The 17,789-nt window shown below is 37.2% G+C and overlaps 1 pseudogene; it reads right to left on the bottom strand.

Moving 5' to 3' along the window:
* Positions 1-5,809: 5,809 nt before the first annotated feature.
* The window catches only part of LOC126020301 (N6-adenosine-methyltransferase catalytic subunit-like), a 162,408-nt pseudogene continuing 150,428 nt past the window's right edge, over positions 5,810-17,789 (bottom strand).

Here is a 17,789-nt window from a genome sequence, read left to right as displayed (position 1 = left end):
TGAGATGCAGCAAAAGTAAAGTGTAGGGTTCTCAGACTGGCATATTCCTTTTCTCTCTCGTTAGCTTGTGGTTAATAGAGAAAACCATAGAAGTTTGTAGTCCAACAAATTGAAAGAAGTAGTAACCCTAAAATATCACATCAAAGACTGGACACTGATGGAACTGTGACAAGGGTACAAAATAATGGTAGGTTTCTAACAGTTTGGGGATTGTTTGTGTTAGCTGCTAATGGAAATTTTCCTAAATATTACATTATTCAAAAGATCCATGAGGGATATTCTACTTGACTTTTGGCCTATTATTTAAACCATGAACTATCTTAAGCTGTGAATACTTTGTCTCTATAACTTATGTCAGTCACAAAATAATCTTAACTTCTGTGTTCATAGAGATGAAAACATTATTTGCTCTTTTTAGTCAATGTGATAGGCTTAATGAAGAGGGTTCATTTGGTTTCTTAGTTAGAAATACCAAAATTTGGGGTGATGTATCTTTTGGAATTTTCTCCTGATTATTTTTAGCTGACTTAAAAAATTGATCTGGGATGTTGGATAATTTACATTTAATTTTATTATATAACTGATTTTAAAGCACTTCCTTAGAAAAATAAAAATTTGGCAGTAGAAAAAATATTGAATGCTTTTAACTTGATTGATGCATTTACATATTCAGTTTCCAGGTAAAATACTGTGCTCAGTCTCCTCTAGAGACAGCAACATAATTTTCAGGGAGATAAGAAAGAGGATTGGCTAAGAACATCTATTGGGATAAATTAGAAAAGAATGATAGAACAAGAATAAATTAGACAACATAAACTCGCACAATTATGATAAAAAAGATTAAAAAAATGAAATATTTTCTTCTTAAAATTAAATATTTCCTTCCTGGATGAAAATAATAAAAGAATTTATTAGAAACTCAATTGTATGAGGCTGAAGAGAGTACAGTGGAGAGGGTGCTTGCTTTGAAAGATCCTTAGCATCTCACATCCTCTTAGCACCATAAGTGATGCAGTCTTGGTGGGAAACTGAGGACAATGGTAGAAGGGAAGATCACATTGGTGATGAGATTGGTGTTTGAACATTGAGAGTCTGAAAAAACTATATTATAAAAAAATTGCAAACCACAGTCTTTAAATAAAGTTAGAAAAACAAAGTGTGATTATTAAAGAACATATTTATTAATTTCCAAATTTATGGGTATTTTCTGACTTGTATGTTATTTTTTGCTAGTGTTCCATTTGTGCCTGAGAGACATGTATGCATTGGGAAATTTTCTACATGTGTTAGTTGACAAGTGTATAAATACTGTCAGTGTCTTCTCTGTTCCTCCTAATCTTTTTTTGGTAGTAAAAAGGAGCAGAAGATTTTAATAACATTATTAAAAATAATCCTGTATGAAGAAAGATATCACAGATTTGTTTATTTTAAGTCTGTACAAATATTTTAATATATTTTGTAGTTCTATTTTAGTAAATGTGAATTGGTAGAATAATTTTCTATCACATTATAGCATATTTACCATTTCTATTAACTTTTTGACCTAAAATGTACCTAGTAACTTTTTGACCTAAAATCTACCTAGTTTAATATTAAGTGGATGGATTTTAAATGAAAGTTGCCCAGCTTTCATTTGTTTGCTTTTTTAGGCTACATTCAAATATGATTGTATAATAAGTTGCTTTAGATGCTTTTTCCCTTCAACTCATTTTTAATATCTTTGCTTATTCATTAGAACATTTCATCCATAATGCAGAAAGAGATGTTATTAAGAAGTTTTATGACCCTTTTGTTGGTGGCTCTCAGTAAGCCATGATGGGTGCATAGAAGTTTGTAGTCCAACAAATTGAAAGAAGTAGTAACCCTAAAATATCACATCAAGGCTGGACACTGATGGAACTGTGACAAGGGTACAAAATAATGGTAGGTTTCTAATACAATTGTTTGTATTAGCTGCTAATAGAAATTTTCCTAAATATTACAATGTAAATATAATTAGGTAGAGACAAAGCTGAAAACAATATACTTAATATTTTGTCCTTGCTCTTAAATAACACCATCATTTAGGGAGAAATAACTTATTCTTCACAAATCCTGAGGGCTATTTTTCTAAGTAAATATATTTTAGAGCATCTGGAGTGAGGGTACAGTGGATAGGGCACTTGCCGTGTGCTTGGTAAACCTGGGTTCTATTCCTAGTACCCCAAGAACTGGAGTAATTCTTGAGTGCAGAGCCAGAAATAAAAAATAAATAAATAAAAGGAATAAAAAATAAATAAAAGTATATTCAGGAGTGTGGAAGCAGCAGCAGCTGGATGTGATGCATTTCCTCCTGAGAGAATGCCATTAACAGCACCACTAGCTCTAGGCTTTGCACTGGGCCTCCAGGCCACATGACAGGATAAAATCCACAGATTTGGGTATAAGGCCAAGAAAAGTCATATTATATATTGGATTCACATGTGCTGTGGTGGCTGAAAATATCCTGTGATTTATGCCAAATCATGTAACCCAGCTCAAGTCTGTGTGAAACCCCTAATCCAAGGCAGAGGAACCAAATAAAGCCACTGTGGGGTTCCGGAGTCCTGAAAGTTTCACATACAAATTCTTTGAGATTGTTCTCTTGGAGCAATACCCTATGCTATCAGAAGAAATCCTGATGCCAGTGGATCCCAAAGGCAGTCCACAAGCACAGGGAGATGCAAAGGCTGGCATCTGCAGGCAACAAGAGCCATAACCTGGGAAAGGGGCACGAATTCTACCACATCCTTTGTGCAGCTTAGAGAAGGTGCAATATTCTTCAACCTCACCATTGCTTCTTATAAATAGTAATATTTATAAATGTTACTTATTGAATTAACAATTTGGTACAGTATAAAATATTAATGTGAGGAGGTGAGGAGATAGTTCAGTGACTAGAGCATATGCTTAGCATATGCTTGACCTAGATTTCAGATACAACAGGGTCTCCTCAGTGTCACCTAGTGCAGTTCTGGAGCCCCTGAGTATCAACAGGTGCGGCCCAGGAGGCCACACCCTATGGAATGACCTGCAGATCCTTACCACTCTGGCTTGAATGATATCATCCTTGAGTTATGTGTTGAATTGCCAGAGGCCAGAGTGACCAAGAATCCTGGTAGGACCACTGAGCCCCCTAAGCACTGCTTGGAAGGTCCTTCATCAAAGCAGTAATGTGACTCAGAACAAGACTAAAGTTGTAAAAACTATTTTCATACAAATAAAGAAATAGTTTAATATCAGAGCCTTGCATGTGCGGAAAACTGGGTATAACTCACTGCCCAAGAAAAATAAAAGAAAGAGGTGCGCATGTGCTCTCTGGTCCCATGTGTTAGTGTTGTGCGTATGTGCTGCAGGCTCACCACGTGGTACATGAGCACATGTGGCCTGCATCTTCCTTCTTGAAATGTGGACTTTTATGCTTTCAGCTGAGTTGTGTACTGGGATTCTATCAGCATTTGGAAAAGCCCGAGTTTGCTCTTAAGCTTGTTGTTCTCTCCCTTTCTTTCTTTCTTTCTTTCTTTCTTTCTTTCTTTCTTTCTTTCTTTCTTTCTTTCTTTCTTTCTTTCTTTCTTTCTTTCTTTCTTTCTTTCTTTCTTTCTTTCTTTCTTTCTTTCTTTCTTTCTTTCTTTCTTTCTTTCTTTCTTTCTTTCTTTCTTTCTTTCTTTCTTTCTTTCTTTCTTTCTTTCTTTCTTTCTTTCTTTCTTCTTTCTTTTTCTTTCTTTCTTTCTTTCTTTCTTTCTTTCTTTCTTTCTTTCTTTCTTTCTTTCTTTCTTTCTTTCTTTCTTTCTTTCTTTCTTTCTTTCTTTCTTTCTTTCTTTCTTTCTTTCTTCTTTCTTTCTTTCTTTCTTTCTTTCTTTCTTTCTTTCTTTCTTTCTTTCTTTCTTTCTTTCTTTCTTTCTTTCTTTCTTTCTTTCTTTCTTCTTTCTTTCTTTCTTTCTTTCTTTCTTTCTTTCTTTCTTTCTTTCTTTCTTTCTTTCTTTCTTTCTTTCTTTCTTTCTTTCTTTCTTTCTTTCTTTCTTTCTTTCTTTCTTTCTTTCTTTCCTTTCTTTTCTTGTTGTTTTTGGGCCACACCGGCAGTGCTCAGGGGTCACTCCTGGCTATCTCCTCAGAAATAGCTCCTGGCAGGCACGGGGGACATTATGGGACGCCTGGATTTGAACCAACCACCTTAGGTCCTGGATCAGCTGCTTGCAAGGCAAACACCGCTGTGCCATCTCACCGGCCACGTTCTCTCCCTTTCTTATCCTCTCTCTTCCTTATTACCTTCAAATAAAGCCTGTTTTTACTTCAAAAAATGAAGAGAAAAAAAGGAAAAGTAAGGAAAAAGAAAAAAATGCAAGGAGAAAGGGAAATATATATGTATGTGTGTGTGTGTGTGTGTATATATATATATATATATATATATATATATATAGAGAGAGAGAGAGAGAGAGAGAGAGAGAGAGAGAGAGAATTTATGCCACTGGTTATGTCCAAATCTACTCTATTCAAATTCAAAAAGAAAGGAAAAAGGAAAAAATGAGACTCAATTTAGTTGACTGGTTTTATTGCTGTGGATAGAAATATTTATTTGTAGTGGAAAATCTCTTTTTTGTGCCTGGATGATTTCCTAACAAATCATAAGTCAGAGAGGTTATTTTCTTGCTTCTGAGAGTGCTGTTACTGGGGAGAGAACAGGAGATCAAAGCAGGGCAGTCTGTCCGGCTCACTAGCTCAGCCCCACCTGCCTTGGTATCTTAGAGGGATCAATGGCAATGCCAGATCAGCCTGCCATGTAGGATGCCCTGCGGGGTGTTTCGTTCTTTCTGTGGCCTCCAGTGTCTAGCTCTAAAGAGGCCATGTGCAGATTCTCAATCTTCTGTGCTGAGCTGAGGCTGTGAAATGGAAGGAGCAGGCTCCGACTTTGGATATTTATCTCAGCATCCTCCGGTGCACCCTATTTCAGTTACTGCAACCTGATTGCCTGGTTCCAGCATTAATTTTTCTGGAGCTTATTAATTGTTAGTCTGGATAGAGTCCCGTGTAGCCCTTACAACCCCTTTATATCTAAATCCTCTTTATCTCGTTGTCTCCTGATGTGAGCCCTGAGAACTACAAATATTCCTGCCTGTTGTTTGTCTTTGTCTTTCCTTAGGTCCAGGCAGATAGTAAACATTCTATTAAATCTTGAAGATGTGAAAATTAAATGCACACTCTGAATAGTTGCTATTTTACTGGTGAAAGTACAAGAGTTAAAGAAGCTCAGTGATATAAAAGAAAAGTTTGTTTTTCACACCTACTTCACAGACACATTGTTTGGGGATTTACTGATAATAAGAAGAACCATATTTGGGGGTTGATGAGATAGCTTAAATTGGGGTTGGAGCACAAGCTTTGCATGAGGAGCCTGTGCTTGATTCCCAATACTACATGGACACAATGGTCTCCATAAAATAAAAAAGAAAAGAACTCCTCTTATAAACTTTTTAAACTTAACATGTGAAATCCACAGTTGGGGTAAGAGTCAAAAAAATAGGGGTGTTCATTACTACCAGTTGTACCAGTTGTCCCGTAGTCAACACAGGCAGTAGGAATATCAGGATGATCTGCATCCTGTGATTCTAGGAACTCAGTCAGCTGAAGCTGTTGGAGCAGAGAGAACAACATAGCGCTCTAGAATCCAGTTGCCTGCAGAGATAGGCTGTGAGGTTTATTGCCCTTCCTGCGCCGAGTCACACAGAAATGCCTCCTACACCTGCTACTAACAACACCAGTGGAAGACATAATCTTTGCTTCTAATTTTCTGTCACTACTCATCCTCTTTAAATATTAGGTCCAGTTCATTCTCTTCACTTGCCCCACATTTGAGGAGGATAGGCACTGTGTCATTTCCAATGGTGCCAATAGCCTGAGCTAATCGAGTTCCTGTGTCCCCTCTTGCCCGACTCCCCTGGCAGCTTTCCCACTGACCTTTCTGTTTCACATTTTCCTTAGAGATTTTTCCACCTTAGTAGTCGATAAGGGGAGTGTGGGTGAAAGTCTATCTTCTGTAAGTTATTCAGGCTGGCAAAGGACTGTATTCTATTGTAAAGGGGTGAACTCACATGCTACCTTGGATTTTAATTGGGTCCAGGCAGATGATTGGTTCATGTTTGCAGCTGCCACTCTGAAAAATATCATACCAGTTAGAAGAATATCATTTAAAACAATCAGGTCCTAATAATTGTTCCTCTCTACCCTTGAGAAGACAGAGTAGTAGAAGATGCTTTTTCTGGGATGGTGACACTGAAGTGAAGCATTAGAAACCAAATATCATAGCCCTATACCAGTTCCCTGAGCATTTAGGCATCTATGTGAGGTCACACTGCTAGTTTTCCTCAGGATAAGCTTTCTAGAACTGTACAGATGGAGCTAGGAGACATCTGTTCAGTAGCAGCACAGAAAGCATGGCTGAGTTACTACTTCTACTGTCCTGTTCATTCTATTAATTATAGAGAATTTTGGGGGATTATTCTAGGACAGGTGATTTATTAATAAATGCATAAATACTTCACCTGTCACATTAGGATTATCAGGTTAAGCCAATGTAATTGAGCTTCCTTATAATCTAGCAATACCTATCCTAGGGATATACTGTAAGAATACAAAAACACAATACAAAAATGCTCTCTGTACTCCTATATTTATTACAGCACTATTTACAATACCTAGAATCTGGAAATAACCCAGGTACCCAACTACAGATGAGTGACTAAAGAAACAATGCTATATCTACACACTATGCTGTATACTACACAGCCATTAGGAAAATGAAGTCATGAAATTTGTCTATACATTGATGGATAACTATGGATAATTATTCATGGAGGTAATTATGAGTACAATGAGTCAGAGGGAGAGAGATAAACATAGAATAAGCTAACTTATCTGTGAGATATAAGAAAAATAAAAGACAGTGTGGGGAATGATATTCAGAGAAAATAGAAATGAGGATTAGGATGACCAGTTCATGGTAAGAAGCTTACCACAAAGAGTAGAGAGTACAGTTAGAATACAGAAGGGTCTACTATGAAATTGATCATTGGAATGGGTCACTCTGAACAAGAACTGGTTGCTGAAAGGGAATAAAATGGCATGCATGGCACCCCTTCATTAATAGTAATGCAGACCACTGTGCCAAAAAGAGAGCCGAGAGATTATGTGAACAATCTTGTAACCATGGTGTTTAAATAAAAATAAATAAAAAAGAGAATTATAGGCTGATATAACTGATAACTACAGATGCAATGACACTCAATAACATATAAGCAAATAGAATCTCAAAACTGATCAAGGATGTAATAAACCATGACCAAGTAGGATTTATTTCAGAGATGCAAGGATTGCTTAATATATGCAAGACAATATTATACCATATAATCAAAATAAAATATAAAAAATGATCATAACAGTAGATGAAGAGAAAACATTTCACAAAGTGGAGCAAGAAATGCAACTTCAATTCTAAAGCCCACAAAAAAGTTAACAGAAACAATAGATTTGTATAGTAAAGTGGCAGGCTACAAAACTAATTTTCAAAAATTTATGGCTTTTCTCTGTAGCATTAATAAAAATGAAGAGAGTAATATTAGAAAACAATCTCATTCACAATTGTGCCTCAGCTAATTAAATGCCTTGGAGACAACTTAACTAATAACATTTAAGACCTATACAAAGACAACTACAAAATACTGCTCCAAGAAATAAAAGAGGATATCAGGAAATGGGAACACATAACATGCTCATGTTTGGGAAAATTAACATCATTAAAATGAAAATCCTTCCCAAATCATTGTACAGATTTAATGCATTCCCTATAAGAATATCCATACATTTTTTTTTTCAAAAAGTGAATCACACCTCTTGAAATTTATATAAAATAATAAACTTCCATGAATAGATAAAACAATCCTTGGAAAAAAGATGGGTGGCATCATTTTCCCCAGCTTCAAAGTTTACTATAAAACAAGGGCATTAAACAGTATGGTATTGCCCAAACCCCAGATCCCAACCTTAGAATTGGCACAGTTTCCTGCACCAGCACCAGATATCAAACTCTCCTGCAGGAGGCCCTAATACCACTCTGGCACCAACTTACTACATATGACATCCTAAGGATGAGGAAATAGCAACAACTTTATCTAAGGGTAGGTTGCCCTTCCTCACCACCCAACAGTGAGATGAAATCAGAAGACATTCTGTCCTATGATCTATTCAAAAACCAAGATCTTTAATTACGGAAGACTGACTTTGACAACCATGACTGAGCAGAACTTTCCTGGGACCATAAAGAAAGACCTTGGGATTTGACAACTAACATACCTGGAGCTTATAGTTGGTTGTATGATAGTATGCTTCATGGGTAGGCCAATCTCCTAGAATTTCCTTTCTAATTTCCCCAATGTTTACTGCTCCAATGCAAAACAAACAAACAAAAACTTCTCAAATCTGCCCCTGCTTTTTTTTGTTTTTTTTTTTTTTTTTTTTCCTTCTTTTAATTTTTATTTTTGGCTTCTTGATAGGGGCTCCCAACTTTTTCACAGAACCATGAAACATGAATTATCTCATTCTGCCTCATATTTCTATGACTTCCTACAAATTGAGAAAAGAAAAAAATGTGGATGGGACCCAGAGACAAGGGGTCTCAGGAGCAATGAATAGAAATAAAAAATGGTTAGATCTAAATACCCAAGTCAACTACAATAGAATCAAGAGACAAGAGACCCAAACTCTAACAAGCTAAACAAAAAAATTGACCTGCTACACTAGCAATCCAGGGGGCTAAGGATGGGATGCATGCTGGGAACTAGAAGAAGGGAGGTCAATACTGTTGGTGACAATGGTCCTAATTCACTGTCACTATGTACTTGAAATAAAGCTTTGAAAGACTTGTAATTTATATTGGTATCAATAAAAATTAAAAGCAAAAATAACCCCACAAAATAGCCAGTATGGTATTGGAAAAACGTCAGATTCTCAGAAAATGGAAGAGGCTTGAGTATTCTGAGACTGATTCTCAGGTAACTGGGCAATTAATCTTTGATAAAGGGAAAGAAATACAAAGTGGAACAAGTGGTGTTGAAAAAAATGGTCATCTACATACAAAATAGAGAACTCAGTGGACTATTTACTACCATGCACAAAGGTCAAATCAAAATGCATTAAATATCTTGTTATTAGACCTGAAACCATAAGTTACATAGCAGAAATGTGAGCAGAACATTCCATACATTGATGCTAAATGCATCTTCAAAGATGAAACACTACTGACTAAGCAAGAGGAAGCAAAAATAAACAAATGGGATTAAATAAAACTAAGAAGCTTTTGAATCTCAGAGGAATTAGTGACAGACTCCTATGGAATGAAAGAAACTATTCTCCCAATATCCATCTGATAAGGGATTAATATTTATAATATACAATGCACATACATAGAGCTTAGCAAGAAAAACATCTAACACCATCCAGAAATGAACAGACACTTCTTCAAAGAAGAAATACAGATAAGTAAAAGGCACATGAAAAAATGTTCTACATCACTAATCATCAGGAGACACCAATCAAAACAATGAGATACCATCTTACACCACAGAGACTGGCACACATCACAAAGAGCAACCTGTGTGGTGTGGATGTGTGGAGAAAAGGATTCTCAGTTACTGCTGATTGGAATGTCAACTGGTTCAGCCTTTTAGGAAAATAATATATTTCTCAAAAACCTAGAAATTGAGCTTTCATATGACACAACAATACCACTTCTAGGAATATACCCTAGGAGCCCAGAAATACAATGTAAAAAATCCCTCTGCATTCTTACGTTCATCACATCACTATTCACAATATTCAAATCTGGAAGTAACCAGTGCCAAAATATAGATGAGTGAATGAAGAAATTGGAGTGGTCTGTCTCTGGCACTAGAGGAAGAAGGGGGTTTTATTTTGGCGCTTGGAGTAGAAAGGGAATTAATTCCTGGGTCCTGAGAAATGAGAAGAGCCTTGCAGAGAAGCCACTGCGTTAAAGACAGTGCTGAACATCAGTGTCTGTGGACATTCTCAGAGCTAGTGATGGCAGATCAGTGTCATATGGCCAAGTTTTGTTGCTGTTGTTTTTGTTTTGGGGCCACACCCGGTGATGCTCAGGGCTTACTCCTGGCTACGCGCTCAGAAATCTCTCCTGACTTGGGGGACCATATGGAACGCCGGGGATCAAACCACGGTCCGTCCTAGGCTAGAGCGTGCAAAGCAAACCCCCTACCGCTGTAGTATTGCTCTGGCCTCAAGATGCCAGTGTTTCTTCCTAGGAACCTGTGGTCATCTTTGGGTGAATATGCAATGGCATCCCTTATTTGTGTAATCATCAAATCATGGCTAGAAAGTTCAGGAGGTAAAGCACTTGTACTCAGCTGACCAGAGTTCAATCCTTGTACAGCATATGGCCCCCTGAGTACCACTAAAAGCGAACCCTGAGCGCAGAGCTAGGAAGAAGACCTAAGCAATGTGGAGTGTGGCCCAAACTACTCCTCATTCCATCTCCAAACAACAAATACGTCTCTACATACTATAAACACCCACTCAGAGCACTATCCTTACAAGTTTGCTGTCCTTCATTGAGGGCCACTAGAAGGGGTTCAGGATGAAGCTTCTGCCACTGTTTTTTGGAGTGTTTCTAGACAACTCCCTTTATCAATTGAAGACCTAGTTTTCTAGGAAAAAATGAAGAGTTGAAACATTCTGAAAATATTTTTTCTAAGCTCTCAAGTCTACGAAGCTTCCAAGTTAAAACGATATTGTTTTTCTGAGTTCTCAGAAAGCAAAATTATTTTTCCAAACCTTAGGAAATTTTAAGTCCAAAAACCGCCCTCCTCCCCCAAAGAAAATAGACCTGAGCATTGAATGAAGATATTAGTGTTTTGCATAGTGGGGTTTTATCCCTTAATTTCATCCAAAAAAATTCGAACTTATTTTTACACGTATTTTTTGGGGATCGAAAGAAAATCAAATAAAAATGTTCATGATTGTAAGTGAATATGATTAAAAATAGTTTTAACTTTCTCTGCCTCTCCAACCTTAGCCCACCCTCCAAGCGAAGCTTTTATCATAGGATCACACGATAAAAGTCATACTTGGCTGTGTGACATTGCAAAAAGGATCATATGCCCAGGAACATTCTCACCATTTCCAAAGTATCCAACTTTTGTCTCACTCACTCTGTAGAGACGTTTCCCCTTGGGGTGTTTTACTCATTTGAGTGCTTTGGGTTTACAGCAATTCACTTATTTCTACTAGACCTTCAATCAATATTTCATGGAATGTATTGAGAAGACCCACTTAATCTCTTTTCATCTCTGCAGGTATAAGAGTGAAAGGAAGCAGTGGCCTGAGAAAACAAGTCTCCCTTACACGCAAATGGAGATGTTCTTATTGATCAAAGCCTTTTTGGGTAATAATTCTTGTGATGAGTAATTTACAGGAAGGAAACAAGGCATGTTATGTTTTACAGATTAAGATTTGAGGATACTTAAATATCTATTTATGTTATAGTCCCATAATTGAAGGAGTCAAGGATAACAGTGGATTAACCTCTTGACAAGGAATACTACTAATAAAAAATAAAATGTCTTAAATAGATAAAAGAGAGACACAAAAGATTCTAATATTTTTAAATTGAGAAATTCTAGAAAGATCTTAGAGTTTTCTTGTTCACAGATAAAGATGACTCAGTGAGGTGGTAAACCCATGGAATAATTTGGAATCACTGGAACTTTGTTAAATTCTGGTTTCAACATTTAATGATTTGACTGTGGGTTTGTACTTTATACCAAATTAAACATTACTTTTTGAACTATGAAATGTTTTATCAATAGCTAACATGTGTTAAATAGCCAGTATCACTGTGATATACATCTAAGTTCTTCAAACACATTATCTTTTATATATTTATTCATTTAGGGGCCAGAGAAATAGTACAAGGGTTAAGGTGTTTGTCTTGCATGTTCAATCTTGCTCTGGTTCAATCGCTGGTACTCTTAATAACCACCAGGAGTGATCTTTGAGCCCAGAGCCAGGAGTAAGCGTTGAGCACTTTTGGGTGTGATCCTAAAGAAAAAGAATTCTTTTTCATACAATTAACATGTTCTTTTTAAGGAGTAAGCATTTTTAATATCTTTATTTAAAACCATGTTTACAAACTTGACTGTAGTTAGGTTTCAGTCACAAAAAGAACACCCCCTTCACCAGTGTAACATTCCCACCACCATTGCACCCCATCTCCCTCCACCCACACCCCCTGCCTGCATTTGAGACAGGCATTCTACTTCTCTCACTCATTAACAATTGACATGTTATGTTTTATATGCCTCAAGATATCCTAAACAGGGAGATAACTAAAGAATACTGTAGGCCTATATTGATTCTTCAAAATAGAATTTCTCCTTTTGCCTTCTTTGTCAAAATAATTTTAATTGTCTTTATTTCATTATCTTTTTATAAAACTTTCAGAATAAGCTTGTCTATAAAAAGTTTTTCTGGGGGCCAGAGCAGTGGCACTAGAGGTAAGGTGTCTGCCTTGCAAATGCTAGCCTAGGACAAACCGTAGTTCAATCCCCCAGCATCCCATATAGCCCCCCAAGCCAGAAGTGATTTCTGAGCTCATAGTCAGGAGTATCTACTAAGTGTCAAACTTGTGCCCCCCCCCCCAAAAAAAAAACAAAAATAAAAAGTTTTTCTTGGATTTAGTACAAATGCATAAAAGTTATGGATCAATTTAGGGAGAAATGACATATCTCTACAAAACTTTGTTTATAAAATGTTATATAAATTACTTAAATCTTTTTTCTTTTACTCTTGTTAATTTTAAGTATGTATACATTTCACTAGTTTTGTAGGTAATCATTTTATTTCGGGGAGTTATATTTTCTTCCATCTGACCTTTATGCCTTTTACTTTCTTTTCTTGCATTATAGAAATGGCTAAGACTTTTAGTGTTGTCTTCATTGTGGTGAAAATCAATATCTGGGCCGGAGAGATAGCATGGAGGTATAGTGTTTGCCTCACAATGAAGAAGAATGATGGTTCAAATCCCGGTATCCCATATGGTCCCCTGAGCCTGCCAGGAGCAATTTCTGAGCATAGAGTCAGTATAACCCCTGAGTGCCGCCGGGTGTGACCTAAAAATAAAAAAAAATCAATATCTATGCCTTCTTTTGCTATTTTTTTGAGAAAACAATTTTTTTCAATTATTATAATGCTAAATGTAAAAAATTTTGTAGACCCACCCCCAGGAAATACCTAGTTGTGTCCAGGATTGACTCCTGGGGTACCAGGCTAGTGTCTGAACCAAGGTCACCTGCATACAAGACAAATGCCTCATTCACTGAACTTTTCTTCAGCTCATGTAGAGGCTCTTTGTTGAGTCGAGTGACTTCTCTGTTTTTAGAGAAAATTTTATGTTATAAATTGATGTTGGATTTTGTGCAGTGCTCTTTTGGAGTGCCTTGATATTTAAGTATTTTGTTGAGAATATGCCATTATGTTTTTCCCTGTTTTAGATTTAAAGAATTAATTTTGAGTTGATATATATGAAAGCTATTAATTTCTTTCCTTGGGTTTTTTTTTTTTTGGCAACATTCAGTGCCAGTGGTTCATCCTGACTCTACACTCTTGAATCAACTCCTAGTGTTGCTAGTAGGACCATTTGGGATGCTGAGACTGAACCCGAGTCAGCTGAATGCAAGGCAGCTTTCCTAACTATGTCTCTAGCTTCAAAAATTATACATTTTTTATAACAGTCACCGACTTGAAATTTTATTTTTATATTTTATTTTGATTTTGGGGTCACACCAGGCAGTGTTCAGGGGTTACTCCTGGCTCTGCATTTAGAAGTTACACCTGGTAAGCTCTGGGGACCATATGGGATGCCGGGAATCAAACCGGGGTTCATTACAGGTTGACTGTGTGCAAGGTAAAGGCTCCACCACTATTCTATCACTCTGGCTCCATCAACTTAAAATTTTAAAAAATTCTAATTGTTGCATTAGTTTCTTGTATGTTCTAAATAGACAATTATAAATTGTATTAAAAACTTTGCTTTCATGGGAATATATTAAACTGAGAAGCTTCTGCACCTCAAAAGAAATAGCGCCAAGGATACAAGAGCCCACTGAGTGGGAGAAACTATTCACCCAATACCCATCAAATAAAGGGCTAATCTCCAAAATATACAAAGCACTGACAGAACTTTACAAGAAAAAAAAACATCTAATCCCATAAAAAAATGGGGAGAAGAAATGGACAGACACTTTGATAAAGAAGAAATACAAATGGCCAAAAGACACATGAAAAAAATGCTCCACATCATTAATCATCAGGGAGATGCAAATCAAAACAACTATGAGGTACCACCTCACTCCATAGAGGTTGGCACACATCACAAAGAATGAGAACAAGCAGTGTTGGCGGGGATGTGGAGAGAAAGGAACTCTTATCCACTGCTTGGTGGGAATGCCGTCTAGTTCAACCTTTATGGAAAGCAATATGGAGATTCCTCCAAAAACTGGAAATCGAGCTCCCATACGACCAGCTATACCACTCCTAGGAATACATCCTAGGAACACAAAAATACAATACAAAAATCCCTTCTTCACACTTATATTCATTGCAGCACTATTTACCATAGCAAGACTCTGGAAACAGCCAAGATACCCTTCAACAGATGAATGGCTAAGGAAACTGGTACATATACACAATGGAATATTATGCAGCTGTCAGGAGAGATGAAGTCATGAACTTTTCCTATACATGGATGTACATGGAATCTATTATGCTGAGTGAAATAAGTCAGAGAGAGAGAGAAAGACACAGAATGGTCTCACTCATCTATGGTTTTTAAGAAAAATGAAAGACATTCTTGCAATAATAACTTTCAGACACAAAAGAGAAAAGAGCTGGAAGTTCCAGCTCACCTCATGAAGATCACCACAAACAGGGATGAGTTTAGTTAGAGAAATAACTACATTTTGAACTATCCTAATAATGAGAATGTACGAGGGAAATAGAAAGCCTGTCTAGAGTACAGCGGGGGTTGGGTGGAGAGGAGGGAGATTTGGGACATTGGTGATGGGAATGTTGTACTGGTGATGGGTGGTGTTCTTTACATGACTGAAACCCAAACACAATCATGTATATAATAAAGTTGTTTAAATAAAAAAATAAAATTTCTAATCTTGACAGCAAAAAACAACAACAACAAACAAACTTTGCTTTCTTCACAGGTCAAAACCAGGGCACAGCAATATAATTTAGCACCATACCCTTTTGCATAGGCACTCTATATAGGGGGAAATCATACACAGAAACAAACTCTTATCTACTAGGGATAAGAACCCATACATTTCATAATACAGGGAAGCCTCCCACCCTGAGCATGTGCCATGTAGATCCAACTTATTCTCCATATGATTGGACAGCAACTATCCAATCCAGAACCCCAGATCCCAGATGTGGAACCGACACAGGTCCCAGCAACAGCACCAAGAACCAAATTTCTTCCTGGGAAATTCCTACTACCTCTCTGGCACCAAGTTGAAACAGTTTTGGCATGACACCCTGATATGTATGATGCAATCAGGAGACCTGACATACTTTGCTTCATGCAAAAACCGAAACCGCTAACTACTGAAGACTGACCTTGACAAACAAGGACTGGGAAGAACCTAATAGCGAGGGTTCAATGAGGAAGATCCCAGCTGAGGCTTCGGCCTAGGATTTATACAAAAATCAAGATCTCTAATTCCAGAGGTCTGACTTCGACAACTGCAACTGAGCAGAACTTCTGGAACTATACTGAAAGTTCCCTGGCACCATAAAAAGAACTCGGGATGTGAAAATGAGCGTGTATGGAGTATGTAGTTGTTCCCTTGGCAGTATGCTTTAATGGGGGAGAAACCCTGTATCTCTTAGGCCAAGGGAATTCCTATTCTAATTTCCCCAATATTTTCTGTGCCTAAAAAAAAAGAAGAAACACAAACCTTTTTAAGTAGTTGCTGATTTGGGGTGGGTTATTATTTTTTTTCTCATTTTTGGTTTGTTCTTTTTTTGTTCTTTCTGTACTTTTGTATTACTGCCCTATTGTCTTTTAGTGTATTTTTTGTTTGTTTTTGTTTTGTTTTGTTTATTTTGCTTTGTTTTGCTACCCTTTTTTTCTTTTTCCCCTCTCTCCTCTTAAAGGGAATCAGGAGTCTCAAACTCAATTTACCTGGGGGCCACAGGAGGCAAAGTCGGGGTGATCCTGGAGTGCAAAGTCAGTAATAAGCCTTGAACATTGGGGGGTGTGACCCAAACAACTAAAACAAAAACAAAACAAAGATTCCTCTAGGGCAGGGCCACAAAATGTTGTACGGCGGGCCGGAAATGGCCTGCGGGCCGTGAGTTTGAGACCCCTGAAAATGGACCCCTTCTAGTTCCTTTTATTTTTTTCCTTTTGCTTTTGTCTTTTTTTTTGTTTTGTTTTGTTTTCTTTGCCCTTATCTTTTCATATATCTCCAACAGAACCTATTACTGGAACCATCTTGTTCAGCCTTACAATTTGAGGGGGGAAATGGATGGTACCAAGACCAGACAGTCGAAAGAATATTTAGTGGAAATAAAAAATGATCAGACTTGAATACCAAACCCATAATTAACGACAACAGATTCGATACCCAATTTACAACAAGCTGTACAAGTGGGGAACAGTTACATTAGCATTATGGAGGGGTAAAGGAGAGAGAGATGGGATGCATGCTGGGAAGAGGGGTGGAGGGAAGAAAACATTAGAGATGGGAATGCCCCTCATTCATTGTCACTATGTGCCTTAAATATTTCTGTGAATATGGGCACTACAGACAATGACCGGGATTGGACAAATTAGTTTGCCTGGAGCCTAGAAATGGTCTTATGTCAGGAAACTTCAGGGGTAGGGTCTCCTTGTACTTAGGCTAAAGATTTTCCTTTCCATGACCCCATACTTTGGGTGGCCCATGCAAACGATAATTGCCACACTAACATTGTTTTTACAGTGCTCCTTTGACTCCAAACCTTTAAGAAACCACTAGTAAAAATATCTGGAACTGCAAACAAAAAAAGGTTTACATTAGTGTTAACATATATGCTTTTAGTTATACTAGCATTCTGGGGGATAAAGGAGGGAGATAAGGGATATATGCTTGGGAACAGGGATGAAGGTGGTGGAAAGGCCCTCATTTATGGTCACTGTGTACCTTAAATACCACTGTGTAAGATTTGTAATTCACTTTCGCCACAATAAAAATAAAAAAAATGGGGCCGGGCGGTGGCGCTAAAGGTAAGGTGCCTGCCTTGCCTGTGCTTGGACGGACCGCGGTTCGATCCCCCGGTGTCCCATATGGTCCCCCAAGCCAGGAGCAACTTCTGAGCGCATAGCCAGGAGTAACCCCTGAGCGTTACTGGGTGTGGCCCAAAAACCAAAAAAAATAAAAATAAAAATAAAAAAAATATTTATGTGACATAATTATAATATTGACCACAATAAAGAAAAAAACTTTGTTTTCTTGCACCCTCCAAAATTGATACATTTTAACTTGTCCTTATATTTGTGCAATTTCTAGTACTTCCCAAATTCTTGTAATAATTTTAGTAATTTATGTCTTAAAAATATAAATTTTACAGGACTTTTATACTCAATATTCGTTAACAAATTTAACCTCATTCTTATCTGTATTCCTTTTTTTTTGTTT

The sequence above is a fragment of the Suncus etruscus genome, chromosome 10, assembly GCF_024139225.1.
Source record: "Suncus etruscus isolate mSunEtr1 chromosome 10, mSunEtr1.pri.cur, whole genome shotgun sequence".
Lineage (NCBI taxonomy): Eukaryota > Metazoa > Chordata > Mammalia > Eulipotyphla > Soricidae > Suncus > Suncus etruscus.
Note: the sequence above shows the minus strand (reverse complement) of the source record. Positions and strands in the feature narration are given on the sequence as shown.